This window comes from Gossypium hirsutum, chromosome D12 (assembly GCF_007990345.1).
Source record: "Gossypium hirsutum isolate 1008001.06 chromosome D12, Gossypium_hirsutum_v2.1, whole genome shotgun sequence".
In the NCBI taxonomy this organism is placed as follows: Eukaryota; Viridiplantae; Streptophyta; class Magnoliopsida; order Malvales; family Malvaceae; genus Gossypium; species Gossypium hirsutum.
Window position 1 is genome coordinate 29,246,217 of NC_053448.1, and position 10,474 is coordinate 29,256,690.

The 10,474-nt window shown below is 30.6% G+C and overlaps 1 non-coding gene across 1 annotated transcript; it reads right to left on the reverse strand.

Moving 5' to 3' along the window:
- Positions 1 to 9,453: 9,453 nt before the first annotated feature.
- Positions 9,454 to 9,560, reverse strand: LOC121224749 (small nucleolar RNA R71). The gene has a single exon (XR_005922494.1). It is a non-coding gene; the product is annotated as a small nucleolar RNA R71 (small nucleolar RNA).
- Between the last annotated feature and the right edge of the window lie 914 nt (positions 9,561 to 10,474).

Sequence of the window (10,474 nt, forward strand, 5' to 3'; positions counted from 1 at the left end):
CGAGAAATTATTCCTTAAATGGCAAAATAAATTTTTAGTTTTTCAAATAACAGGGTCAATTTTGATCCAAGTCTTAAATGCAACTCAATTTCAATTTTTCCTTAAGTTTAGGTACTTAATTGAATTATATTCAAGACTTGGTTGTTGTTTTTGTAAATATTTAAAATTAGATGTCTCTTTTTGTAAATATTTTCAAAAGGCATCTAGAAAAAATGTTTTTAATTTGATTTAATAAATAAGATGATAATAATTAGTATAAAATTATATTTATTATAATATATATTAATTATCATCAACTCTGCATAGAATTAGGATTAGTTTAAATTTGATCATATTTTATAGTTTTTCAATAAATTAATAGCAAATTACAATTTAATATGCATTATATTAAGGGTCCGTTTGTTTACATGTAAAAGGTTTTACGAAAACTATTTTTTGCATTTTCATGTGTTTGTTTCACACAAAACAGCTTGGTCAACGGAAAATGACTTACAGGTCAACGAAAAATAAGCCTTTTTCCTTGTAAAATGACTTACCATTTTGAAAAGCTTAAGTCATTTTCTGAAAAAAGCTCCTTAATAGATAATTTTACTTTTATATAAAAATTAACTTAAATCAAGTTTAATTTTATTATATTGATAATAAATTTTATTCTTATTTTTAAAAATATTTAAAATTATTAAAATATTAATATAAAATATTCTATTTTTTAATATTATTAAACATACGTATTTAATTATTTATATTTAGTCATATAATAAATTATTAATATAATTAATTATTTTTAATAAAATATTTAATATTTAAAATTTATTTTAATAGTAAGTTTTAAAAATAATAATTTTAAATAATATTATTCACATATTATTGAAAAATCAATATTAATATTTTAATACTAAATATGTATTATAATTATAAATATATTAATAATAAATGTTTTGTAGTATAAATGTTAAAATATGTCATAAGGCTATATACTATTCACAAATTTGCAATTTAGTTTTTGTACTTTTATTTTTAAGAATTTAGTCCCTCTACTTTCTAGATTTGAAAATCATGTTCAACTGCTGACATTGTTGATTTTTTTTTGTCAATTTTGTTAATGTCACATTTTTAAATAAAAATAATACTCAATTGGTAGTCATGTAACTAAAAAATGATCATTGCAATGAACCTAAATTTAACAAAATATTTTTAATATATGTAAAAACAATGAAAAAATAAAAAAAATCTCAAATGTATGTTTGTTTAATTGAAAACGACTTTTATGAAATATTTTTAAAGAATCTGTCAAACAAAAGAAAATATTTTACACAGATTTATCCAAATACCAGAAAATTTTAGTTTTTCCAGAAAAGTAATTTTCCAGAAATCATATTCCGGAAGACATTTTTAGTGAAACAAATAGAGCCTAAATATTAATTGTTGTTAACTTTGTGTAGAATTAGAACTTAGAATATTTTACCTACTAATTATTCTAAGAATTCTAATTAAACTCTTACCCTTTTTCCTATAAATTCCGCCAACCTTCTCCATTATTCATCACTCATCAAACCAACCTTCATTCACCCGTTCCACCATCAATCCTAGCATCCAAAACCACCAACAATAGCACCGCCCAACAGCCCCATTCGGCTAGCAACCCACGCACTTGGCGCACCTGGCAAGTAGCGCACCTCACACGTTTCTACTGCCACACACACTTGCCTCCAACACGATCCACTGCTGCCTTGCATGCACTACTCCATATGCATTGTGCTGTCCCTAGCTCCAGCTCGCAAGCACCAGTCCTTGTGTCATGTGCACCCTTGCACAACATTTCCACCCCACATTTAGCCAATAACCCTCTAACCGTCCCTAAATCGACCTCTTTTGATTTATATTTATTTTCTTTAAATTCTTAATTTTTATATAAAGGTGGTAAGACAAATTATTCTCCTTTCAATTTTATTTAATTATTTAATTTTCCAATTTATTGAATTATTAATATTTATACTAATTAAATTTTTGAGAAAATATTTGTTCTATCTTATGATCAGGTTAATCATGCCTTGCAAAAGAACTTCTACCTTTGCCCAAATTGATGAATCACAAAACAAATTCCACTCTGAAGAAGCCAAAGAGAGATCCGAAAGCGTTTTTAAGAATTAATAGATGCACCCAGAAAAAGGCTTTATGTTGAAAGAAAGAAACTATATTGATTTCATGGCGCGCATTCGACAAATTGCTGAAGCTCTCAATTGAGAGTTGTTTTGTGAGAAAAGACCTAGTGCAAATGAGGACTTAATTCGTGAATTTTATGTAAATTTGACCTCAAACAAATTAACAGAAGTTTCTGTTCGAGGAATCAAGGTATCAATAACCTCAAATGCTATTAATAAATTCTTTGAATTACCTAATTTCGAAGACGATGAATATTCTTCCTTGATGAGAAATATTGAGTCTGAAAATTTGCAAGAAATTCTCGAGGAACTTACAGTTCTAGGTTCTAAGTGGACTGTGTCAAAGCAAGGAATTCACACTTGTCGTAGAGAATATTTGACACCACTAGCAAATGTATGGTTCTATTTCATTCGATTCAGCCTTATGCCCATTTCTCATGGGACTACAATTTCATTAGAGCGAATGGTCTTATTATACTCAATTTTAACTGGAAAGACCATTGATGTGGGAAAATTCATCCTGAGAGAAATTCAGAATTGTGTCTTTAGACGTTTTGGCCCAGCTTACTTTCTTTTTACGATAACAATTTTGTGCTTGAAAGCTAAAATTCTTGCAAACATAAAAAAACAGGTTATAGCCAGGGCACAATCACAAATTAGGACCTCTACCGAATAGCTGGAGACTCTGTTCTACAGCAACGAGTTGAAGAAAGCGAGGATCCTAAAGAAGAAGAAGAAGAAAAAGTTCCCACAGAGGTCGAACCGATGTAGTCAACTGAAATCCTTGATAAGGCAGAAGCAATGGAACCAGTAACCGAACTTGATGTCGCAACTTCAATGTTAAGGACTCAATCACCTCGTCCAAATCTTCGAGATGAGCTGTCAAAGTTAATGGATATAATGCAACATATGCAGTGGCAACAACAAGCTTATTGGAGATATTTAAAAATATGGGATGACTCAATGAGAAGCGCTCTTACGAAAATATTCAATGACCTATTTATTTTTGTGCCTGAGTTTCCAGATTTCATATTTGAACAATGAAGTCCACTATCAAAGAGGGAGCGAAGAGATTCATGCAAAAACAAGGACGATGGAGCAAAATATGAGTCGAATTCGGAGGGATCTGCAAATAAAAAAATGAGGGATCTTGACTTTATTTTATTTCTGTTATTAGATTATTAAATATATTAGGATTAGGTTTTAATAGGAATTTTTATTTTCACATAATAAAACAAGAGGAGGAAATCATAAATAAAAATGAACAAGTTGCAAAGTACAAAGTGTGGTAATAGATATATACATGTCTAGGATTGGATCTAGAGAGAGCTTGGTACCTAAGCAGTCAAATTGACTCACCTCCTCTTTTCTAGAATCCTACCTGTGTATAGTATTTATTCACTTTTAATAATGAGGACATTGTTCATCTTAAGTAGGGGGACTGAAAAATTGAAATTATTTCCTCTTAGAATAAAATTTTCTTTTAATTATCATTAGGATATATTTTGTTCAAAAATTTGAAATTTTGTTAAGTATGCTAAACTTCAGTATAAATAAAGTTCGATTATTTCAATAATTGTTATGTTAGCTGAATTATGACATAAATGTATTTTTAAAGCATGAAAATCATACCATTAAATTTTTAGTTCCTTAGGAAAGTTAGGCATGCATGAAAGTTTAAGTCTCTAGTATTGACTTAGTAGTTTCTTGAGGTGAAATCCTAGGAAGCATGTAATGTTGAAAATGATTTAGGCAACTTTTATTTGGACTGTTTGAGCCTTTCAAGCCAAGCTTGATTAAATTTTATCCCTTGAAACCCAACCTTGAGACTATATGGACTAATTTTATTTGAACCCTTGCAATATTTAGCCATCACTTCTCTCTTAATTATCTTTAAATTGATCCAAATACTAGACTCAGTACTATTCAGAATATTATTTGAAAATAAGTTTGGAGGAGTTGAAAAGAAGTATCAAATGCTCAAAACAATTTATAGTACATACAGCAAAATGTTCTTGAAAGAAAAAAGAAAAAAAAGAAAAAAGAGCATATGTACTTGAAAGAAAATAGATGTACAAAAGAGCATGTGAGAGCAAAGTAAGTTGGTGTATTAAAGGTAATTATTCCGAAGGTCCAATTCGAGCTGAGTCTAGGGTTCTTTTAGCCTAAATTGCTCTATCTTTTGCCTACCCCTAGCCTAGCCACATTACAACCTATTGTAAAGACCTATTGATTCAAGTTTCTATGGTACCTACATTAGTGGAGAGAAATTGCTATGTTCAACATATGAAGGCATAAGTTAAACTTAATGATTGCAACTTAATCTTGAATAAGGGAATAAAATCAAATTGGTAGGGATTTAACATGTCTTTATTATGAAGTATTTAGCCTATTTTTTTAACATGTCTTTATTATGAAGTATTTAGTCTATTTTTTTCTATCATAAGGATAATTGAGATTAATTTGAATGATATGTATACTTAAGTAGAATAAATATCTTATTCTTGAGCATAAGTATATCAAATTCATAATTTTGGGAAGAACGTTATTTTGAAGGAAATTTTCAAAGGTTTATCCAAAAAATTATTTTTAATTTATGCATTACTCGGGATGTGTAATGAATTAAGTTTGGGGTGTGGAAACATGAAAATATACACACTTTTTCATGCCCTTTTTTAACTCAAATTCATGTAGTTTCGGTAAAATTCTTGTCGAAAAGTATATAATTATTATAAAATAATTAAATTGCACTCAAATTATTAAAATTTTGAATTTTAATTAATTTTATAAACAATTTTGATTAATTTTGATTATTTTTGACAGATTTGCACAAATGGCGAAAAACGGCTCGGTAAACACTGCTAGAAGCACAAAATCGAGAATCAATTTTGAAGCATCAAGGAAAAATAATTTTTCAGTCTAAGACGGTCGAAACTATAAATATTAATTCATGATATAATTAATTTTAATTTTAATCAAATTTAATTTGGGTTAAATAAATTATTATTAATTAATTATGAAAAGAGGCCCAATTGAGCTAAACTGAGTAAACTGATCCAACCTAGCACAGGGGAGCCCAAAACCAACCCACATGCTGATATAATCAGCTTGTTTTTTTGATTATTTGGCTTGAAAAATGGCCCTTGAAGAAACATTCAATTTGCATTCAAACCCCTCCACTATTCATGCCTTTCCAGATTTTCCCCTACCTAAAAATGGCATGTTTGAAACCTTCAACATGCCACATATGTGGCTGGCAATGGGGGGAGTCTTTCCTACTGATTTATACTACTTTTAGCAGCCGCCTCAACCTATAAATATCCCCTTGGCTGCTCACTTCAAACACATCTCAAAACTATTCATTCTTCACTTCTCTCTCACTTTTCTCTCTTCATTGTTCTTTATTTTCTTTCTCATTCCCTTGCCGATTTCACCTCTAGAAAAAGAGTCCTTCAACCACCATTTGGAGCAACATTCAAGTATTCATGGAAGCCTTAGTTCAACAAGAACAAGTGAAGAACGAGTAGAGCAAACTAGTCAAGCCTCGGAGAAACACCGGATTTGATTCTTGTTCCTTACCCTTTTAATTTTATTGTTGTTGTTATGTACATGTCTATAAATTTTTGTGATGTTGATATGTTTAATTTAATTAATATGAATTAAATTTAATTCATGTTAGGTTTATTTTATTTCGTTTACTTGAGTTATTAAAATTGTGTTTGTGTTGTTATAGGCCTCGATAAGATGTTTGATTAAGTGAAACCATAACTAAGTTATTCTTGCATTACAATTGTAAGGTAACTAATGAATTAATTATTTAAACGGATTGAAATTGTAATTAGTTGACACAATACTTAACCAGTACATGTTTAATCATCTAAGGTAGCTGAGAGTTAAATTAGCAACGGTATCTAACGATACATTAACCTTGCATAACTTGCAAGATTATTGTGATTAAACTGTTTCAAGGTAGAAATACATTATTACCTTACGTAATCTTTTATGTGCTTATGAAAATTGAATTAATTGTTTGGATTGACATAGAGATATGTACAAGAGATTATTTTGATTTCATAAGTATGTATGTGCATTAACACGTTTACTTATTAAAATTTGTTTAATCAGTTGAATTAACATGGAGATGTAGTCAAGAGATAAATGAATTTTAGTAGGTGAGTATGTTCACAAGTTAGCAAATTACCGAGTTGCCGTGAATTTATTCGTAACAATATGAACATGAGTTTAATAATTCTAAGTTAAGAAATGTAATTAATCTAACACAATTATGTCATCTTGATTAAAATCATCTTTTGAAATCGTGCATTAGAACTTTTATTTTATTTTTATTTATTTCACTTAGTTAAAATCCTAGTTTTTAATCACCTCCTAAAATCAAAATATTTTTCTTCACCAAAGTGTTTTTAAAATTGCATTCATAAATAATTCTTTTCGCAATCCCTGTGGGTACGATAACTCGACATTTACTTGTCACTTTATTACTTATTGTGATTGTGTACACTTGCACATTTCTGTCATTTCAACTGGTGGTGCCATTGTGAAGCTCGTCTCTTTGATTTTTCATAGGTCCCTCAAGGTAAAAAAAAGATTTGAGAATCAATCTGTTTGTGTAAAAGAAATAAAAAATTTCTATGACTTTATCACTTAAAAAACTTTTTATTGAATGACAAAAGCTGAATTTATACAACAAATTATAAAAGAAAATGGAAACAAAAGTTTAAAAATAAAATTTAAATTTGAAAAGAAATCTTGCAACAATTGCATATCATTGACTGATTATAAATTTCAATTATAATTATAATCAATATATTTTTATAACTACAACTAGAATTGATCAATATAGCATAAACAAAATTAAAATTGCAATTAATACATTTATATAACTATAATTAGGATCAATCATTATAATGCAAAAACAAACAGATTGATAATTGAGATAGATATGGACTTAAACCAAAATAAATCTAGACAAAGCACAAAAAATGGGTTGAGACTTAAACCAAAATAAAATTGGGTTGGAAACCCATATATGGTTTACATTAGGTGGAACTTGATCTTGTAATCTTATAATTCTGAAGGCTTCAACCTTATCATCATGCCAAGATCCCATTGGTATTAAACAGGTACGTCTAGATATAATTAAAGAAATTAAAAATTTGAGAAAAGTGATTAACTAAAATTCATGAGAAAAAGGCTAAAATTCACTTCCTTATTTAGTAATATTAGCCCTTATATAGTACCTATAAATACCCTACTTTTCAAAGCTTTCAAGAAAATAACAACTAACAATCAATGATAATCTATAAAAGTAACATATTTTAATATAATTTCTTAATTATGCAAATTAGTGAATTTGATGCTCCTAATCTTTTAAATTCACGTTTCTATACTTAGGAGAGCATTTGGGAGCAAAAGGAGTGAAAAACGAGCCAAAATTGGACAAATAGAGTGGTTTTCAAGAGCCACACGACTTGGGCATTTTCGCATGGGCTGGGCACATGCTCGTGTGAGCCACACGGGTTGGACACACGCCCATGTGCCAGCCCATGTCGGTTTTACATCCTGCTTCCCAAATACGCAGAAAAACCCAATTTTTAGGCTTTCTGAGCATTCTAAAGTCTATAAATACCTATTAGAAGAAGACATAAGGGAGCCATCAGAAAAGATTGAAGAAAACACTCGAAGAACACCATCGAAGCAAACTCGGAAGTGAATCTCCAAGACTAAAATCTCCTTTTAATTTCTTTTGAAGTTTTATTGAATTTCTTTATATCTTGTGATTTTTTTGACTTTGAGATGTTTTAATTCGGGATTATGAAGGAATCCCCTAGATACCTAGGGGAGATGAAATCTATGATGAATCCTATTATTTTTTTTGTTTTACGCGATAAATATTTGATTCTTGTTCTCAATTATGTATGCTTATTTCTTGTTTTAATATTTTTGAGGTATTAATTCATGTTTAATGTGCTTATTTCAGTGGAGGAAAGTCCCTGTTTAAGAGTAGATCTAGCATAACTGAGTGGAGTTGCATGCAATCTTAGAAATAGGACGACATAAATTTACCAGATTAGAATCAAATCTAATAGAGGTATCCATAGATCGAGTCAATACGATGATAGGGGTTTTAATCAGAAAGAGATTTCAATTAATCAACCTAGAGTTAGTTGTTCTTACTCTCGAAAGAGATATTAACATAATGTAGGGATTTCTATGGATCAAGACACAAATGAATAAATCTTTTATTTTAATTTATAATAATAGGTGACGTCTAGGTGGATTATTTCCTGGGTATTTTCTATCTCATTGGTTAATATTCGAATATTTATTTGATTAATATTTATTTGATTCATTCTTTGTTGCGTCCTTTGTTAAATTAGTTTAGTAAATGTAGATTAAAACACATCACCCTAAATTTTCGGCTAAATAATAGAAAAACGATAATTACTAGTACTTTTAGTTCTCATGGATATGATATTCCTTACTCACTGTAGCTATACTATTGTTCGATAGGTGCGCTTGCATTTTTGTATTTATAGTTAGTTTAATGACCATCAAGTTTTCGGCACCGTTGCTGGGGACTAAAATATTAGAAACACTCGATTTTTATTAATTTAGCCATTTTTATTTTTATTATAATTTTTGTTTTTAGTTTAATTTTTTCATTCTAATTTTTCTTTTATTTTATTTTGGTAGGTTCCTTTAGTTTATGACTAGAAGAAACCCGTCGGGACCATTGTTATTTGATAGTGAAATTGAATATACAGATCGTAAAAACCGTAGAGAAGCACAGAGTTGAGAAAATGTATTAGACGAATAAGAGGAAATTACTATTACTGGGGAGATGGGTGATAGCCACAATAATCAGCTACCTCCTTCAGTTGTTGCGAATCCAGATCTTGTTCCTCGTACTATGTACGATTATGCCAAGCCCACTTTAATTGGGGCTGAATCAAGTATTGTGCGACCCACTATTGCTGCGAATAATTTTGAACTGAAGCCGAACACTATTCAGATGATACAACAATTTGTTCAGTTTGATGGTTTGCAAGACAAAGATACAAATACTCATTTACCCAATTTCCTAGAAATCTGCGACACTTTCAAGATTAATGGCATCACTGATGACGCCATTCGCTTATGATTATGTCCTTTCTTGTTAAGGAACAAATTTAAACAGTGGTTGAACTCTTTACCATGAGGTTTCATTACCACATGGGTTCAAATGACCGATAAGTTCCTTCTAAAGTACTTCCCACCGGCTAAGAAAGCCAAGTTGAGGAATGATACGTCCTCATTTTTGCAGATCGATTTAGAGTCTTTATAAGATGCATGGGAGAGGTACAAGGACTTATTGAGACAGTGCCCTCACCATGGGTTACCTTTATGGTTACGAGTTCAAACCTTCTATAACGATTTGAATCCCTCAAGAAGGTAGTTAATTGATGTAGCAGTCAGTGGTACTCTTAATAATAAAACACTCGAAGTAGATTATGAATTTAAAGAAGGGATGGCATTGAATAATTATTAGTGGCAAGTCATGAGGATGAAGTCGATGAAAGCAGCCGATGTTTTCAACTTAGATGCAGTCATCATGTTATCGAATCAGGTAGAACAATTAAATAAAACAATTAATGGTTTATGTGCTTCTACGCAAGTACATCCGATGATGCAATGCGATACAAATGGAGGTGTAATGAACAATCCAAAATGTTTACCGTACGGTCCTAGCACATAGAACGAACAAATCAATTATATGGGTAATAATTTTAGGCCTCAAAATAACCCTTATAGTAACCACTATAATGCATGTTGGAGGAACCATCCCAATTTCTCTTAGGGTGGTCAAGGAAATTAGAGAGCACAGCCTCCTCCGGCCTTCCAAGAACAACCCTACCAGTAAGAGAAAAAGATGAATCTCAAGGAGATGTTAACGAAGTTTATCTCGGTGTCAGAAACCCACTTTCAAAATACTGAAGCAACACTTAAAAATCAACAAGCATCGATTCAAGGGCTCGGAAACCAAATAGGTTAGCTTGCTAAGTTAATCTTAGAAAGACCACCAGGTAGTTTGCCTAGCAATATCGAAACTAACCCAAGGGAGCAGCTTCATGCAATTACGATGCGAGATGAAGAAGGTTAGTTGAATTTGAACAAGAATCAAGGCAAGGAATTGTGGAAAATAATGATAAGGTTGAGGTAAGCCAGAAAGAGCAAAAATTGGTCATTAAGGAATATAAACCTCGAGTGCCATATCCTAATGCGATGAAGAGAGACCACACGAATGAAATATT